Raw genomic sequence first — 19,187 nt, 5'->3', positions numbered from 1 at the left:
GATCACCGAAATTTGTTTTGGCCACCAAATCGTCAATTTTAGTCCGAATTGGCTCATTTTTTGTGGGCATGCTCCACTTGAGCCCTAGTTGGGGATAAAATAAAAAAATCTGGCACAGCGAACCATTTTTGACAAGTTTTCACCAATTTCCAAAAAAGTATCCGCGCTCGATGAGGCTTAACTTTTTCGATCACCGAACTTTGTTTTGGCCACCAAATCGTCAATTTGAGTCCGAATTGGCTCATTTTTTGTGGGCATGCTCCACTTGAGCCGTAGTTGGGGATAAAATAAAAAAATCTGGCAAAGCGAACCATTTTGGACAAGTTTTTACCAATTTCCAAAAAAGTATCCGCGCTCGATGAGGCTTAACTTTTTCGATCACCGAGGCTTTTTGAGGCTCTAAAATGTGTAAATATCGAATAAAAGTATTCTATGAGGTTTGAATACTCAGAAGAAAATGCCTACAACACCTGGTGTTCCCAAGCGGTCACCCATCCAAGTACTAACCAGGCCCAATGTTGCTTAACTTCGGTGATCGGACGAGAACCGTTGCATTCAACATGGTATGGTCGTAGGCATTTGCGTAAGTGGGGGCGAATTTATATACAACAGTATTGTATTGTAGTCTTATATTCATATACAGGATCACTTTAACTCGCCGCCTTGCGGTTTGCAAAATAGTCACTTAATACATGCAATTTTAGCCGCGTTTGTGTTATAATTTATGCAATTCGTAGCCATACAGTGTATTATGACCAACGCACAAACTTTTTGCTTCCAACGTTCCACAATACAGTGGAACGGCCCCAAAACAAGGGAGAGATGAATTGGGTCCGAGGAACCTGTTCAACCGGACATTGAACCGGAGGCATGACTTCAGTGGGTTTAGGCCGGTGCTTGGGAAAATCATAGCTCAATTGCTTTTAGCCTAATTGTTGTGATAAACTTATTAAATAGGTAAGTATCAACTCTAATTGATAAGTTTAATTTGAATGCACTCTGCGTTAGCGGAGTGCAGCCTAAAGAATGCAACTCAGCGATTTGCACAACATAAAAGTTAGTTTAATAAAGGGAAATTTTACAATTAGTATTGATGTTTCCGAGACAGTTCCAAATACCAAATATACAGCAAACGCGAGCAGGGGAACTATTAGAATGGCCTTTACAAGTATATGGGGTGTGTTTGGAGCAATGGTTATTGCTGAAATTGTCATTTACAAAAAGTATCCGCGCTCGATGAGGCTTAACTTTTTCGATCACCGAACTTTGTTTTGGCCACCAAATCGTCAATTTCAGTCCGAATTGGCTCATTTTTTGTGGGCATGCTCCACTTGAGCCATAGTTGGGGATAAAATAAAAAAATTTGGCACAGCGAACCATTTTTGACAAGTTTTCACCAATTTCCAAAAAAGTATCCGCGCTCGATGAGGCTTAACTTTTTCGATCACCGAACTTTGTTTTGGCCACCAAATCGTCAATTTTAGTCCGAATTGGCTCATTTTTTGTGGGCATGCTCCACTTGAGCCGTGATTGGGGATAAAATAAAAAAATCTGGCACAGCGAACCATTTTGGACAAGTTTTTACCAATTTCCAAAAAAGTATCCGCGCTCGATGGGGCTTAACTTTTTCGATCACCGAGGCTTTTTGAGGCTCTAAAATGTGTAAATATCGAATAAAAGTATTCTATGAGGTTTGAATACTCAGAAGAAAATGCCTACAACACCTGGTGTTCCCAAGCGGTCACCCATCCAAGTACTAACCAGGCCCAATGTTGCTTAACTTCGGTGATCGGACGAGAACCGTTGCATTCAACATGGTATGGTCGTAGGTATTTGCAAAAGTGGGGGCGAATTTATATACAACAGTATTGTATTGTAGTTTTATATTCATATACAGGATCACTTTAACTCGCCGCCTTGCGGTTTGCAAAATAGTCACTTAATACATGCAATTTTAGCCACGTTTGTGTTATAATTTATGCAATTCGTAGCCATACAGTGTATTATGACCAACGCACAAACTTTTTGCTTCCAACCTTCCACAATACAGTGGAACGGCCCCAAAACAAGGGAGAGATGAATTGGGTCCGAGGAACCTGTTCAACCGGACATTGAGCCGGAGGCATGACTTCAGTGGGTTTAGGCCGGTACTTGGGAAAATCATAGCTCAATTGCTTTTAGCCTAATTGTTGTGATAAACCTATTAAATAGGTAAGTATCAACTCTAATTGATAAGTTTAATTTGAATGCACTTTGCGTTAGCGGAGTGCAGCCTAAAGAATGCAACTCAGCGATTTGCACAACATAAAAGTTAGTTTAATAAAGGGAAATTTTACAATTAGTATTGATGTTTCCGAGACAGTTCCAAATACCAAATATACAGTAAACGCGAGCAGGGGAACTATTAGAATGGCCTTTACAAGTATATGGGGTGTGTTTGGAGCAATGGTTATTGCTGAAATTGTCATTTACAAAAAGTATCCGCGCTCGATGAGGCTTAACTTTTTCGATCACCGAACTTTGTTTTGGCCACCAAATCGTCAATTTTAGTCCGAATTGGCTCATTTTTTGTGGGTATGCTCCACTTATGCCGTAGTTGGGGATAAAATAAAAAAATCTGGCACAGCGAACCATTTTTGACAAGTTTTCAACAATTTCCAAAAAAGTATCCGCGCTCGATGAGGCTTAACTTTTTCGATCAACGAACTTTGTTTTGGCCACCAAATCGTCAATTTTAGTCCGAATTGGCTCATTTTTTGTGGGCATGCTCCACTTGAGCCATAGTTGGGGATAAAAAAAAAATCTGGCACAGCGAACCATTTTTGACAAGTTTTCACCAATTTCCAAAAAAGTATCCGCGCTCGATGAGGCTTAACTTTTTCGATCACCGAACCTTGTTTTGGCCACCAAATCGTCCATTTTAGTCCGAATTGGCTCATTTTTTGTGGGCATGCTCCACTTGAGCCGTAGTTGGGGATAAAATAAAAAAATCTGGCACAGCGAACCATTTTTGACAAGTTTTCAACAATTTCCAAAAAAGTATCCGCGCTCGATGAGGCTTAACTTTTTCGATCACCGAACTTTGTTTTGGCCACCAAATCGTCAATTTTAGTCCGAATTGGCTCATTTTTTGTGGGTATGCTCCACTTATGCCGTAGTTGGGGATAAAATAAAAAAATCTGGCACAGCGAACCATTTTTGACAAGTTTTCAACAATTTCCAAAAAAGTATCCGCGCTCGATGAGGCTTAACTTTTTCGATCAACGAACTTTGTTTTGGCCACCAAATCGTCAATTTTAGTCCGAATTGGCTCATTTTTTGTGGGCATGCTCCACTTGAGCCATAGTTGGGGATAAAAAAAAAAATCTGGCACAGCGAACCATTTTTGACAAGTTTTCACCAATTTCCAAAAAAGTATCCGCGCTCGATCAGGCTTAACTTTTTCGATCACCGAACCTTGTTTTGGCCACCAAATCGTCCATTTTAGTCCGAATTGGCTCATTTTTTGTGGGCATGCTCCACTTGAGCCGTAGTTGGGGATAAAATAAAAAAATCTGGCACAGCGAACCATTTTTGACAAGTTTTCACCAATTTCCAAAAAAGTATCCGCGCTCGATGAGGCTTAACTTTTTCGATCACCGAACTTTGTTTTGGCCACCAAATCGTCAATTTTAGTCCGAATTGGCTCATTTTTTGTGGGTATGCTCCACTTGAGCCGTAGTTGGGGATAAAATAAAAAAATCTGGCACAGCGAACCATTTTTGACAAGTTTTCAACAATTGCCAAAAAAGTATCCGCGCTCGATGAGGCTTAACTTTTTCGATCACCGAACTTTGTTTTAGCCACCAAATCGTCAATTTTAGTCCGAATTGGCTCATTTTTTGTGGGCATGCTCCACCTGAGCCATAGTTGGGGATAAAATAAAAAAATCTGGCACAGTGAACCATTTTTGACAAGTTTTTACCAATTTCCATAAAAGTATCCGCGCTCGATGAGGCTTAACTTTTTCGATCACCGAACTTTGTTTTGGCCACCAAATCGTCAATTTTAGTCCGAATTGGCTCATTTTTTGTGGGCATGCTCCACTTGAGCCGTAGTTGGGGAAAAAATTAAAAAATCTGGCACAGCGAACCATTTTTGACAAGTTTTGACCAATTTCCAAAAAAGTATCCGCGCTCGATGAGGCTTAACTTTTTCGATCACCGAACTTTGTTTTGGCCACCAAATCGTCAATTTTAGTCCGAATTGGCTCATTTTGTGTGGGCATGCTCCACTTGAGCCATAGTTGGGGATAAAATAAAAAAAAATCTGGCACAGCGAACCATTTTGGACAAGTTTTTACCAATTTCCAAAAAAGTATCCGCGCTCGATGAGGCTTAACTTTTTCGATCACCGAACTTTGTTTTGGCCACCAAATCGTCAATTTTAGTCCGAATTGGCTCATTTTTTGTGGGCATGCTCCACTTGAGCCGTAGTTGGGGAAAAATTAAAAAATCTGGCACAGCGAACCATTTTTGACAAGTTTTCACCAATTTCCAAAAAAGTATCCGCGCTCGATGAGGCTTAACTTTTTCGATCACCGAACTTTGTTTTGGCCACCAAATCGTCAATTTTAGTCCGAATTGGCTCATTTTTTGTGGGCATGCTCCACTTGAGCCGTAGTTGGGGAAAAAATTAAAAAATCTGGCACAGCGAACCATTTTTGACAAGTTTTGACCAATTTCCAAAAAAGTATCCGCGCTCGATGAGGCTTAACTTTTTCGATCACCGAACTTTGTTTTGGCCACCAAATCGTCAATTTTAGTCCGAATTGGCTCATTTTGTGTGGGCATGCTCCACTTGAGCCATAGTTGGGGATAAAATAAAAAAAAATCTGGCACAGCGAACCATTTTGGACAAGTTTTTACCAATTTCCAAAAAAGTATCCGCGCTCGATGAGGCTTAACTTTTTCGATCACCGAACTTTGTTTTGGCCACCAAATCGTCAATTTTAGTCCGAATTGGCTCATTTTTTGTGGGCATGCTCCACTTGAGCCGTAGTTGGGGAAAAAATTAAAAAATCTGGCACAGCGAACCATTTTTGACAAGTTTTGACCAATTTCCAAAAAAGTATCCGCGCTCGATGAGGCTTAACTTTTTCGATCACCGAACTTTGTTTTGGCCACCAAATCGTCAATTTTAGTCCGAATTGGCTCATTTTGTGTGGGCATGCTCCACTTGAGCCATAGTTGGGGATAAAATAAAAAAAATCTGGCACAGCGAACCATTTTGGACAAGTTTTTACCAATTTCCAAAAAAGTATCCGCGCTCGATGAGGCTTAACTTTTTCGATCACCGAACTTTGTTTTGGCCACCAAATCGTCAATTTTAGTCCGAATTGGCTCATTTTTTGTGGGCATGCTCCACTTGAGCCGTAGTTGGGGAAAAAATTAAAAAATCTGGCACAGCGAACCATTTTTGACAAGTTTTCACCAATTTCCAAAAAAGTATCCGCGCTCGATGAGGCTTAACTTTTTCGATCACCGAACTTTGTTTTGGCCACCAAATCGTCAATTTTAGTCCGAATTGGCTCATTTTTTGTGGGCATGCTCCACTTGAGCCGTAGTTGGGGAAAAAATTAAAAAATCTGGCACAGCGAACCATTTTTGACAAGTTTTGACCAATTTCCAAAAAAGTATCCGCGCTCGATGAGGCTTAACTTTTTCGATCACCGAACTTTGTTTTGGCCACCAAATCGTCAATTTTAGTCCGAATTGGCTCATTTTGTGTGGGCATGCTCCACTTGAGCCATAGTTGGGGATAAAATAAAAAAAAATCTGGCACAGCGAACCATTTTGGACAAGTTTTTACCAATTTCCAAAAAAGTATCCGCGCTCGATGAGGCTTAACTTTTTCGATCACCGAACTTTGTTTTGGCCACCAAATCGTCAATTTTAGTCCGAATTGGCTCATTTTTTGTGGGCATGCTCCACTTGAGCCGTAGTTGGGGAAAAAATTAAAAAATCTGGCACAGCGAACCATTTTTGACAAGTTTTCACCAATTTCCAAAAAAGTATCCGCGCTCGATGAGGCTTAACTTTTTCGATCACCGAACTTTGTTTTGGCCACCAAATCGTCAATTTTAGTCCGAATTGGCTCATTTTGTGTGGGCATGCTCCACTTGAGCCATAGTTGGGGATAAAATAAAAAAAATCTGGCACAGCGAACCATTTTGGACAAGTGTTTACCAATTTCCAAAAAAGTATCCGCGCTCGATGAGGCTTAACTTTTTCGATCACCGAACTTTGTTTTGGCCACCAAATCGTCAATTTCAGTCCGAATTGGCTCATTTTTTGTGGGCATGCTCCACTTGAGCCATAGTTGGGGATAAAATAAAAAAATCTGGCACAGCGAACCATTTTTGACAAATTTTCACCAATTTCCAAAAAAGTATCCGCGCTCGATGAGGCTTAACTTTTTCGATCACCGAACTTTGTTTTGGCCACCAAATTGTCAATTTTAGTCCGAATTGGCTCATTTTTTGTGGGCATGCTCCACTTGAGCCGTAGTTGGGGATAAAATAAAAAAAATCTGGCACAGCGAACCATTTTTGACAAGTTTTCACCAATTTCCAAAAAAGTATCCGCGCTCGATGAGGCTTAACTTTTTCGATCACCGAACTTTGTTTTGGCCACCAAATCGTCAATTTTAGTCCGAATTGGCTCATTTTTTGTGGGCATGCTCCACTTGAGCCGTAGTTGGGGATAAAATAAAAAAAATCTGGCGCAGCGAACCATTTTTGACAAGTTTTCACCAATTTCCAAAAAAGTATCCGCGCTCGATGAGGCTTAACTTTTTCGATCACCGAACTTTGTTTTGGCCACCAAATCGTCAATTTTAGTCCGAATTGGCTCATTTTTTGTGGGCATGCTCCACTTGAGCCATAGTTGGGGATTAAATAAAAAAAATCTGGCACAGCGAACCATTTTGGACAAGTTTTTACCAATTTCCAAAAATGTATCCGCGCTCGATGAGGCTTAACTTTTTCGATCACCGAGGCTTTTTGAGGCTCTAAAATGTGTAAATATCGAATAAAAGTATTCTATGAGGTTTGAATACTCAAAATAAAAAGCCTACAACACCTGGTGTTTCCAAGCGGTCACCCATCCAAGTACTAACCAGGCCCAATGTTGCTTAATTTCGGTGATCGGACGAGAACCGGTGCATTCAACATGGTATGGTCGTAGGCATTTGCGTAAGTGGGGGCGAATTTATATACAACAGTAGTGTATTGTAGTCTTATATTCATATACAGGATCACTTTAACTCACATACTTTTTGCTTCCAACCTTCCACAATACAGTGGAACGGCCCCAAAACAAGGGAGAGATGAATTGGGTCCGAGGAACCTGTTCAACCGGACATTGAACCGGAGGCATGACTTCAGTGGGTTTAGGCCGGTACTTGGGAAAATCATAGCTCAATTGCTTTTAGCCTAATTGTTGTGATAAACTTATTAAATAGGTAAGTATCAACTCTAATTGATAAGTTTTATTTGAATGCACTCTGCGTTAGCGGAGTGCAGCCTAAAGAATGGAACTCAGCGATTTGCACAACTTAAAAGTTAGTTTAATAAAGGGAAATTTTACAATTAGTATTGATGTTTCCGAGACAGTTCCAAATACCAAAAATACAGTAAACGCAAGCAGGGGAAATATTAGAATGGCCTTTACAAGTATATGGGGTGTGCTTGGAGCAATGGTTATTGCTGAAATTGTCATTTACAAAAAGTATCCGCGCTCGATGAGGCTTAACTTTTTCGATCACCGAACTTTGTTTTGGCCACCAAATCGTCACTTTTAGTCCGAATTGGCTCATTTTTTGTGGGTATGCTCCACTTGAGCCGTAGTTGGGGATAAATCAAAAAAATCTGGCACAGAGAACCATTTTTGACAAGTTTTCACCAATTTCCAAAAAAGTATCCGCGCTCGATGAGGCTTAACTTTTTCGATCACCGAACTTTAATTTGGCCACCAAATCGTCAATTTTAGTCCGAATTGGCTCATTTTTTGCGGGCATGCTCCACTTGAGCCGTAGTTGGGGAAAAAATAAAAAAATCTGGCACAGCGAACCATTTTTGACAAGTTTTCACCAATTTCCAAAAAAGTATCCGCGCTCGATGAGGCTTAACTTTTTCGATCACCGAACTTTGTTTTGGCCACCAAATCGTCAATTTTAGTCCGAATTGGCTCATTTTTTGTGCGCATGCTCCACTTGAGCCATAGTTGGGGATAAAATAAAAAAAATCTGGCACAGCGAACCATTTTGGACAAGTTTTTACCAATTTCCAAAAAAATATGCGCGCTCGATGAGGCTTAACTTTTTCGATCACCGAACTTTGTTTTGGCCACCAAATCGTCCATTTTAGTCCGAATTGGCTCATTTTTTGTGGGCATGCTCCACTTGAGCCGTAGTTGGGGATAAAATAAAAAAATCTGGCACAGCGAACCATTTTTGACAAGTTTTCACCAATTTCCAAAAAAGTATCCGCGCTCGATGAGGCTTAACTTTTTCGATCACCGAACTTTAATTTGGCCACCAAATCGTCAATTTTAGTCCGAATTGGCTCATTTTTTGTGGGCATGCTCCACTTGAGCCGTAGTTGGGGAAAAAATAAAAAAATCTGGCACAGCGAACCATTTTTGACAAGTTTTCACCAATTTCCAAAAAAGTATCCGCGCTCGATGAGGCTTAACTTTTTCGATCACCGAACTTTGTTTTGGCCACCAAATCGTCAATTTTAGTCCGAATTGGCTCATTTTTTGTGGGCATGCTCCACTTGAGCCATAGTTGGGGATAAAATAAAAAAAATCTGGCACAGCGAACCATTTTGGACAAGTTTTTACCAATTTCCAAAAAAGTATCCGCGCTCGATGAGGCTTAACTTTTTCGATCACCGAACTTTGTTTTGGCCACCAAATCGTCAATTTTAGTCCGAATTGGCTCATTTTTTGTGGGCATGCTCCACTTGAGCCGTAGTTGGGGATAAAATAAAAAAATCTGGCACAGCGAACCATTTTTGACAAGTTTTCACCAATTTCCAAAAAACTATCCGCGCTCGATGAGGCTTAACTTTTTCGATCACCGAACTTTGTTTTGGCCACCAAATCGTCAATTTTAGTCCGAATTGGCTCATTTTTTTGTGGGCATGCTCCACTTGAGCCGTAGTTGGGGATAAAATAAAAAAATCTGGCACAGCGAACCATTTTTGACAAGTTTTCACCAATTTCCAAAAAGTATCCGCGATCGATGAGGCTTAACTTTTTCGATCACCGAAATTTGTTTTGGCCACCAAATCGTCAATTTTAGTCCGAATTGGCTCAATTTTTGTGGGCATGCTCCACTTGAGCCGTAGTTGGGGATAAAATAAAAAAATTTGGCACAGCGAACCATTTTTGACAAGTTTTCACCAATTTCCAAAAAAGTATCCGCGCTCGATGAGGCTTAACTTTTTCGATCACCGAACTTTGTTTTGGCCACCAAATCGTCAATTTTAGTCCGAATTGGCTCATTTTTTGTGGGCATGCTCCACTTGAGCCATAGTTGGTGATAAAATAAAAAAATCTGGCACAGCGAACCATTTTGGACAAGTTTTTACCAATTTCCAAAAAAGTATCCGCGCTCGATGAGGCTTAACTTTTTCGATCACCGAACTTTGTTTTGGCCACCAAATCGTCAATTTTAGTCCGAATTGGCTCATTTTTTGTGGGCATGCTCCACTTGAGCCGTAGTTGCTCCACTTGAACGGCCCCAAAACAAGGGAGAGATGAATTGGGTCCGAGGAACCTGTTCAACCGGACATTGAACCGGAGGCATGACTTCAGTGGGTTTAGGCCGGTACTTGGGAAAATCATAGCTCAATTGCTTTCAGCCTAATTGTTGTGATAAACTTATTAAATAGGTAAGTATCAACTCTAATTGATAAGTTTTATTTGAATGCACTCTGCGTTAGCGGAGTGCAGCCTAAAGAATGGAACTCAGCGATTTGCACAACTTAAAAGTTAGTTTAATAATGGGAAATTTTACAATTAGTATTGATGTTTCCGAGAGAGTTCCAAATACCAAAAATACAGTAAACGCAAGCAGGGGAACTATTAGAATGGCCTTTACAAGTATATGGTGTGTGTTTGGAGCAATGGTTATTGCTGAAATTGTCATTTACAAAAAAGTATCCGCGCTCGATGAGGCTTAACTTTTTCGATCACCAAACTTTGTTTTGGCCACCAAATCGTCAATTTAAGTCCGAATTGGCTAAATTTTTGTGGGCATGCTCCACTTGAGCCGTAGTTGGGGATAAAATAAAAAAATCTGGCACAGCGAACCATTTTTGACAAGTTTTCACCAATTTCCAAAAAAGTATCCGCGCTCGATGAGGCTTAACTTTTTCGATCACCGAACTTTGTTTTGGCCACCAAATCGTCAATTTTAGTCCGAATTGGCTCATTTTCTGTGGGCATGCTCCACTTGAGCCATAGTTGGGAATAAAATAAAAAAAATCTGGCACAGCGAACCATTTTGGACAAGTTTTTACCAATTTCCAAAAAAGTATCCGCGCTCGATGAGGCTTAACTTTTTCGATCACCAAACTTTGTTTTGGCCACCAAATCGTCAATTTTAGTCCGAATTGGCTAAATTTTTGTGGGCATGCTCCACTTGAGCCGTAGTTGGGGATAAAATAAAAAAATCTGGCACAGCGAACCATTTTTGACAAGTTTTCACCAATTTCCAAAAAAGTATCCGCGCTCGATGAGGCTTAACTTTTTCGATCACCGAACTTTGTTTTGGCCACCAAATCGTCAATTTTAGTCCGAATTGGCTCATTTTCTGTGGGCATGCTCCACTTGAGCCATAGTTGGGAATAAAATAAAAAAAATCTGGCACAGCGAACCATTTTGGACAAGTTTTTACCAATTTCCAAAAAAGTATCCGCGCTCGATGAGGCTTAACTTTTTCGATCACCGAGGCTTTTTGAGGCTCTAAAATGTGTAAATATCGAATAAAAGTATTCTATGAGGTTTGAATACTCAAAATAAAAAGCCTACAACACCTGGTGTTCCCAAGCGGTCACCCATCCAAGTACTAACCAGGCCCAATGTTGCTTAATTTCGGTGATCGGACGAGAACCGGTGCATTCAACATGGTATGGTCGTAGGCATTTGCGTAAGTGGGGGCGAATTTATATACAACAGTAGTGTATTGTAGTCTTATATTCATATACAGGATCACTTTAACTCACATACTTTTTGCTTCCAACCTTCCACAATACAGTGGAACGGCCCCAAAACAAGGGAGAGATGAATTGGGTCCGAGGAACCTGTTCAACCGGACATTGAACCGGAGGCATGACTTCAGTGGGTTTAGGCCGGTACTTGGGAAAATCATAGCTCAATTGCTTTCAGCCTAATTGTTGTGATAAACTTATTAAATAGGTAAGTATCAACTCTAATTGATAAGTTTTATTTGAATGCACTCTGCGTTAGCGGCGTGCAGCCTAAAGAATGGAACTCAGCGATTTGCACAACTTAAAAATTAGTTTAATAAAGGGAAATTTTACAATTAGTATTGATGTTTCCGAGACAGTTCCAAATACCAAAAATACAGTAAACGCAAGCAGGGGAACTATTAGAATGGCCTTTACAAGTATATGGGGTGTGTTTGGAGCAATGGTTATTGCTGAAATTGTCATTTACAAAAAAGTATCCGCGCTCGATGAGGCTTAACTTTTTCGATCACCGAACTTTGTTTTGGCCACCAAATCGTCAATTTTAGTCCGAATTGGCTCATTTTTTGTGGGCATGCTCCACTTGAGCCATAGTTGGGGATAGAATAAAAAAATCTGGCACAGAGAACCATTTTTGACAAGTTTTCACCAATTTCCAAAAAAGTATCCGCGCTCGATGAGGCTTAACTTTTTCGATCACCGAACTTTAATTTGGCCACCAAATCGTCAATTTTAGTCCGAAATGGCTCATTTTTTGTGGGCATGCTCCACGTGAGCCATAGTTGGGGATAAAATAAAAAAATCTGGCACAGCGAACCATTTTTGACAAGTTTTCACCAATTTCCAAAACAGTATCCGCGCTCGATGAGGCTTAACTTTTTCGATCACCGAGGCTTTTTGAGGCTCTAAAATGTGTAAATATCGAAAAAAAGTATACTATGAGGTTTGAATACTCACAATAAAAAGCCTACAACACCTGGTGTTCCCAAGCGGTCACCCATCCAAGTACTAACCAGGCCCAATGTTGCTTAATTTCGGTGATCGGACGAGAAACGGTGCATTCAACATGGTATGGTCGTAGGCATTTGCGTAAGTGGGGGCGAATTTATATACAACAGTAGTGTATTGTAGTCTTATATTCATATACAGGATCACTTTAACTCACAAACTTTTTGCTTCCAACCTTCCACAATACAGTGGAACGGCCCCAAAACAAGGGAGAGATGAATTGGGTCCGAGGAACCTGTTCAACCGGACATTGAACCGGAGGCATGACTTCAGTGGGTTTAGGCCGGTACTTGGGAAAATCATAGCTCAATTGCTTTTAGCCTAATTGTTGTGGTAAACTTATTAAATAGGTAAGTATCAACTCTAATTGATAAGTTTTATTTGAATGCACTCTGCGTTAGCGGAGTGGAGCCTAAAGAATGGAACTCAGCGATTTGCACAACTTAAAATTTAGTTTAATAAAGGGAAATTACACAATTAGTATTGATGTTTCCGAGACAGTTCCGAATACCACATATACAGTAAACGCAAGCAGGAGAACTATTAGAATGGCCTTTACAAGTATATGGGGTGTGTTTGGAGCAATGGTTATTGCTGAAATTGTCATTTACAAAAAGTATCCGCGCTCGATGAGGCTTAACTTTTTCGATCACCGAACTTTGTTTTGGCCACCAAATCGTCAATTTTAGTCCGAATTGGCTCATTTTTTGTGGGTAAGCTCCACTTGAGCCGTAGTTGGGGATAAAATAAAAAAATCTGGCATAGCGAACCATTTTTGACAAGTTTTCAACAATTTCCAAAAAAAGTATCCGCGCTCGATGAGGCTTAACTTTTTCGATCACCGAACTTTGTTTTGAACACCAAATCGTCAATTTTAGTCCGAATTGGCTCATTTTTTGTGGGCATGCTCCACTTGAGCCATAGTTGGGGATAAAATGAAAAAAAATTTGGCACAGCGAACCATTTTTGACAAGTTTTCACCAATTTCCAAAAAGTATCCGCGCTCGATGAGGCTTAACTTTTTCAATCACCGAACCTTGTTTTGGCCACCAAATCGTCAATTTTAGTCCGAAATGGCTCATTTTTTGTGGGCATGCTCCACTTGAGCCATAGTTGGGGATAAAATAAAAAAATCTGGCACAGCGAACCATTTTTGACAAGTTTTCACCAATTTCCAAAAAAGTATCCGCGCTCGATGAGGCTTAACTTTTTCGATCACCGAACTTTGTTTTGGCCACCAAATCGTCAATTTTAGTCCGAATTGGCTCATTTTTTGTGGGCATGCTCCACTTGAGCCGTGGTTGGGGATAAAATAAAAAAATCTGGCACAGCGAACCAATTTTGACAAGTTTTCACCAATTTCCAAAAAAGTATCCGCGCTCGATGAGGCTTAACTTTTTCGATCACCGAACTTTGTTTTGGCCACCAAATCGTCAATTTTAGTCCGAATTGGCTCATTTTTTGTAGGCATGCTCCACTTGAGCCACAGTTGGGGATAAAATAAAAAAAATCTGGCACAGCGAACCATTTTGGACAAGTTTTTACCAATTTCCAAAAAAGTATCCGCGCTCGATGAGGCTTAACTTTTTCGATCACCGAGGCTTTTTGAGGCTCTAAAATGTGTAAATATCGAAAAAAGTATTCTATGAGGTTTGAATACTCACAATAAAAAGCCTACAACACCTGGTGTTCCCAAGCGGTCACCCATCCAAGTACTAACCAGGCCAAATGTTGCTTAATTTCGGTGATCGGACGAGAACCGGTGCATTCAACATGGTATGGTCGTAAGCATTTGCGTAAGTGGGGGCGAATTTATATACAACAGTAGTGTATTGTAGTCTTATTTTCATATACAGGATCACTTTAACTGACCGCCTTGCGGTTTGCAAAATAGTCACTTAATACATGCAATTTTAGCCACGTTTGTGTTATAATTTATGCAATTCGTAGCCATACAGTGTATTATGATCAACGCACAAACTTTTTGCTTCCAACCTTCCACAATACAGTGGAACGGCCCCAAAACAAGGGAGAGATGAATTGGGTCCGAGGAACCTGTTCAACCGGACATTGAACCGGAGGCATGACTTCAGTGGGTTTAGGCCGGTACTTGGGAAAATCATAGCTCAATTGCTTTTAGCCTAATTGTTGTGATGATAAAAATTCTGATAATGTCACTTTCGGATTATTACCTCAAAGTGTGACAGGAAAGCGAAAGCAAGTACTCCACTTTGTGCAGGAACGTCCTTTGGGAGTGAGTCTTTTTCTAAAAAGAGATTTTTGCTAAAATTCTTGACTTTTGCTAGTGATTTTTTGACTGTCTTTCGCTAATTTTCGATTATTTAAAAATCAGCCTTTCATTAAACCTTCAATAATTGTCTAAAAAACATCAATTCTAAGTGCTTGCGCTTTGCCTTTTCCATCTTCAAGCTCCTGAATGGAGCAATTGCCGAGCACGTTCTCGGAGGTTTTAGCCTCTGGAACAGTTAAAAGGCAGACTAAAGTTACCAGCATCTTGAAAATGAAGATTATTCCACCCTTCAAGCGAGAACACTTTAAGAACGCAGAAACTTTTCAAAAAGCATCTAAAGAAGCTCTTAGTAGCATTCTATCGGCCTTTGATCCAGTAAACCGTCAGAAGATTACTCTCTCAAAAACGTTCACTACCATCAACGAAAAGCGACTTCACACAGTCCTTGTTATAGCGCCTATTCAAGCCGCCGAAAACATGGACAGACTGAAAGTAAACGGACTGAAAATAATTAACCGGACTATGTTTCCGACAGCAGACGAATTATGGCGTACGGACTATAACGGTTTCCCTAAACGTGTTATGCTGAGAATGAGTAACGTGCCATATCTGCTTGACGACGATACTTTAATCAAGAAGCTTCAATTACCTCCAGATGTTGAGCCTACCGGAACCATTACGCGAGAAAAGGAGAAACTGCCAGAAGGCGATTTCTTTACTGGCAAAGCATCGATGCTGCTAAATATTAAAAACGAAACAAGCGAAAACGAATTACGCGAATGGTCATTCAAGTCCGCTAGCGGAGAAAGGCGATTTGAATGGTTAGATATACCTTTCAACGCTCACACGCCAGCGCTGCATAGCTGCACGTTTTGTGAAGCAGAGAATAAACCGCACATAGGTCACGATATAGCTTGGATACTAAACAAATCCAAAAAAGCGGCTAACCAAGAGACAAAACAACGCACAAAATCAAATGAACAAAATTCGCCAAGGCGAGAATTGAAGCACCAAAGTACCACAAGCCAAAGAGTACCAAGTCGAGAAACGAACCAGCGCGAGCAGAGATCACCAAGCCGGGAATCGAACCCCTGCGAAGAGTCCCCCAAAAATCCCCTCACAATTGACGAAAGCGAAGCCTTCAGCACTCCTGAGGCCGAGTTTTGGAAGAAAGCGACGACCGGACGACGAGGGGCAAAAAGAGACAACAACCACATCTCACCTATAGAGGCTCCTAGCAGATACGAGGTTCTGCGGAAACCTAGTAAACCTGATAAGAATATAAACGAAAGAGCTAAGCAAACTGAGCAAGACCATCCATCAATTTCATAAGATAACCTCACCTATATTTTATTTATGTTGAAATAATGGCTAGCTTTATTTCGTTTAATTGTCGGGGTTTAGGATCCCACTTAAAATTGTTAGAGCTTCTTTCCCGATTGAAGAACAAAATAAAAGAAAACAAATGTGTAATCGCAATTCAAGAAACAAAAATAGAAAGACTAAGTTCGAAACATCAAGCCGTTCTAACTCGTTACAAAATGCAATTCATTATTGAACCATTGGTCAATAAATCGGGTGGGCTCCTTTTACTTGTACCATATAATTGGACAATTGAAGTAATAGGAAAAAATGCTTCATTTATCTTAATAAAGCATAGTTTAACAAAAGAAGTTTTTGGAACAATATACCTGAACCCTTCACACCCAAGTACAGATATAATTTTATCCTTTGCCCAAATTGTCGAAAATTTTGCGAAAGACTTCACAGTATGGATAGGAGGAGACTTTAATGCAATTGATCCAATTGATGCTACATCTAAGGTTAGGGCGGGAGACAGAAGACTGAAAAGACATCAACAAATTAGCGATAGCTTTAATTCAATGGGATGCTTTGATGTTTTCAAACAACACAAAAAAAGACTTAAAACACATTTTGAAAAGAAAACTAATGAAGAATCTCGCATTGACTACATATTCAGTAACGAAAGCGATTTAGTTGAAAGCGTCGCAACCATTAAAACACTTTTAAGCGATCATTACATTCTACAATTAGACACATTCACAAAAAACCAAGATCCATGTTACGTACAAAAGCGCTGGAAGTTAGGTTACAACATTATCAATGATCCCAAAAATTCGCAAGAGATTTCCAGATTAATTGCAAATGTGATGCAAAATTTCAATGAAAAAGGACTAACAAACAATTATGATATCTTCAAAGCTAAGCTAAGAGATTGTCTAAGGTATCTTGACCTAAGAGATCAAAAAAAGAGAAGGGATTTATTGAAACAAAGCATTGAGAGTGATAACACGCGAACAGCCCAAACCGAACGCTTGAAGGCGTCATTTCACTCAATAAAAAACTTTTATCTAGATTTGAACTGTGGAGACACAAAGGCTCTCAAAAATCTCTTAAAAGACTTTAACAAAAATAAGAGCATTACCGCGATTATAAATAGTAACGGTGAAGTAACAGAGGATATAGACGAAATAATAGACTCATTTACAGAATACTATAGTAACCTATATGGGAAAGAAGCTCAAAAGTCTGATAAGATAGAGATGCAAAACAAAATCATCAAACACTTTTCTAAAACTAATAACAAATTAATCGTGAAAGCGAAAAAGCATTTCAAGTCAGATGAATTTAAAGAACAAGAGGTTAGATATGCTATTCAGAAACTTAATAGCCACAGCGCACCAGGATCTGATGGTTTTACATCTGATTTATACAAAAGAAACATTGACCTCTTTGCTCCAGAACTCACTAAGCTCTTTAATTCAATAGCTGAAAATGAAAAAGTGCCTGGTTCGTTTTGCATCTCTATTATAAAGATGCTACCTAAACTTAACTCACTGTGTACTGTTGACAACTTCAGACCGATAAGCTAGCTTAATACCGATCTTAAAATTTTATCACATGTTCTAGCGTCTAGACTCAGAAAGCCTTTGAATACTCTTATAGAGAAACACCAATTTGCTTACCTCCCAAACCGCAGTATCAATACGGCTATCCTGCCAGCTCGTCTGGCTAAGGAAAAATTAGGCAGATCAAACTGCATGATCTCTATTGATTTCAGTAAAGCGTTCGATAGACTTGGCAGAGAATACTTTTTGAAACTATTAAATGAGATAGGCTGCCCTCTCATACTGACGAAAACAATTGAAAGCTTGTATAGAGAGACTAAAGCATGTATTGAAGTCAATGATCAGCTCTCAGGTTTCATTCAAATTGAGAACGGTATTAAGCAAGGTTGTCCGCTTTCTGCTCTCCTCTTCATTCTAGGTATAGAGCCGCTTCTTCAATCTATGCGTAGAAACACTAAGATAAAAACAAATCAAAAGTTAAAACTAATTGCGTACGCTGATGACATCACAGTTTTTACCAAAACTGCGTGCATAAAACAAGTTTTAGATGAAGTTGAGAGTTTCAACTACGCATCTGGACTTCAACTCAATTTACAAAAAACCAAAGTGCTTATGAAAGGCGTAAACGATCTAACCATAACAAAGGTAGATGAATTAAAAATTTTAGGAATAGTGATTAAATTAAACGAAAACAAAGCTCATGCAAAAGCAAATTTAAGAAGAATTGCCTCTGAAATCTCAAAATATAGCCTAAGATCGATGACATTACGTGCCAGATGCATTAATATTTCAACGTTTGTGCGAAGTAAGCTGATTTACCAGTTTCGACACATAGACCTTAAAAAGACATTCATAGACGAAATAGAAATGAAGATGATTCATTCCTTGTGGAATAAACAAAAACATTCTCTGAACAAAAATCTGCTTTATTATTCTACTAAGAAAGGCGGCGTTGGTTTTAACAATTTGAAAACACAAATATTGGCGTGTAAACTGATAGACCTGGCGAAAACAGCTAAAACTATTAACAACATAGCAACGATTGTCAAATCCAAACTTTACAAAGATTTTCTAAAATTTGCAAAAGAGGTAGGGCTTTCCAAGATGTCAATTACAAAGGACAGCTGTACAATAGATTATTTGAATAAGACTATCGACATTACAAACATGTCGCAGGCAAAACTCCATCATATTTTAACAGCGCACTCAGAAGTTAATGGGAGAATTGAGGAAAGAATTCGAGCCTTTTGTGACTCAATAGATCAGGAGTTTTCAAATACATTGCTTACCTTCGTGAAAAACATTTGGAAAATAAAAACATTGACACCGCTAGATAAAAACGTCCTCTATCTGCTATTTTTGAACAGTTACTCGGAGAAACCAAAAAAATGGTTGAACAACATTACAACCCACCCATTATGCTACTCTTGTGAAAAAGAATTTGAAACTTTTAAACACCTATTCTACGAATGTTCAACTGATGAAACGATTAGATCAAAACTACCCATGACTAATATAAACAAGCTAATTGAAGATAGAAATACGCTAGGTCTAAAATTCTTAGTTGCTAAATTAATTTCATCCTGGGCAGAAGAGGAGAGTAGTTATCTGACTAAACTGTACTTTATTGTAAATATTGATTAATTATTTATAAACTGTATACTGCATTGTTAATATGATTAACTTGTAATAAATTTTTGAAGCCTAATTGTTGTGATAAACTTATTAAATAGGTAAGTATCAACTCTATTTGATAAGTTTTATTTGAATGCACTCTGCGTTAGCGGAGTGCAGCCTA

At 39.3% G+C, this 19,187-nt stretch overlaps 6 non-coding genes across 6 annotated transcripts; all 6 read right to left on the bottom strand.

Annotated features, from left to right (window-relative positions):
• Positions 1–458: 458 nt before the first annotated feature.
• On the bottom strand, positions 459–577 carry LOC142347111 (5S ribosomal RNA). The gene has a single exon (XR_012760133.1). It is a non-coding gene; the product is annotated as a 5S ribosomal RNA (ribosomal RNA).
• Positions 578–1,712: 1,135 nt separating this feature from the next.
• Positions 1,713–1,831, bottom strand: LOC142347198 (5S ribosomal RNA). The gene has a single exon (XR_012760214.1). It is a non-coding gene; the product is annotated as a 5S ribosomal RNA (ribosomal RNA).
• A 5,278-nt stretch (positions 1,832–7,109) lies between these two features.
• On the bottom strand, positions 7,110–7,228 carry LOC142347210 (5S ribosomal RNA). Its single transcript, XR_012760225.1, has one exon. It is a non-coding gene; the product is annotated as a 5S ribosomal RNA (ribosomal RNA).
• Positions 7,229–11,074: 3,846 nt separating this feature from the next.
• On the bottom strand, positions 11,075–11,193 carry LOC142347081 (5S ribosomal RNA). Its single transcript, XR_012760105.1, has one exon. It is a non-coding gene; the product is annotated as a 5S ribosomal RNA (ribosomal RNA).
• A 1,031-nt stretch (positions 11,194–12,224) lies between these two features.
• On the bottom strand, positions 12,225–12,343 carry LOC142347254 (5S ribosomal RNA). The gene has a single exon (XR_012760266.1). It is a non-coding gene; the product is annotated as a 5S ribosomal RNA (ribosomal RNA).
• Positions 12,344–13,939: 1,596 nt separating this feature from the next.
• On the bottom strand, positions 13,940–14,058 carry LOC142347258 (5S ribosomal RNA). Its single transcript, XR_012760270.1, has one exon. It is a non-coding gene; the product is annotated as a 5S ribosomal RNA (ribosomal RNA).
• Positions 14,059–19,187: the final 5,129 nt, after the last annotated feature.

This window comes from Convolutriloba macropyga, chromosome 9 (assembly GCF_964194025.1).
Source record: "Convolutriloba macropyga chromosome 9, txConMacr16.3, whole genome shotgun sequence".
Classification (NCBI taxonomy): Eukaryota; Metazoa; Xenacoelomorpha; order Acoela; family Convolutidae; genus Convolutriloba; species Convolutriloba macropyga.
The sequence above is the reverse complement of the archived record's forward strand: the minus strand, read 5'-3'. Positions and strand labels throughout refer to the sequence as shown.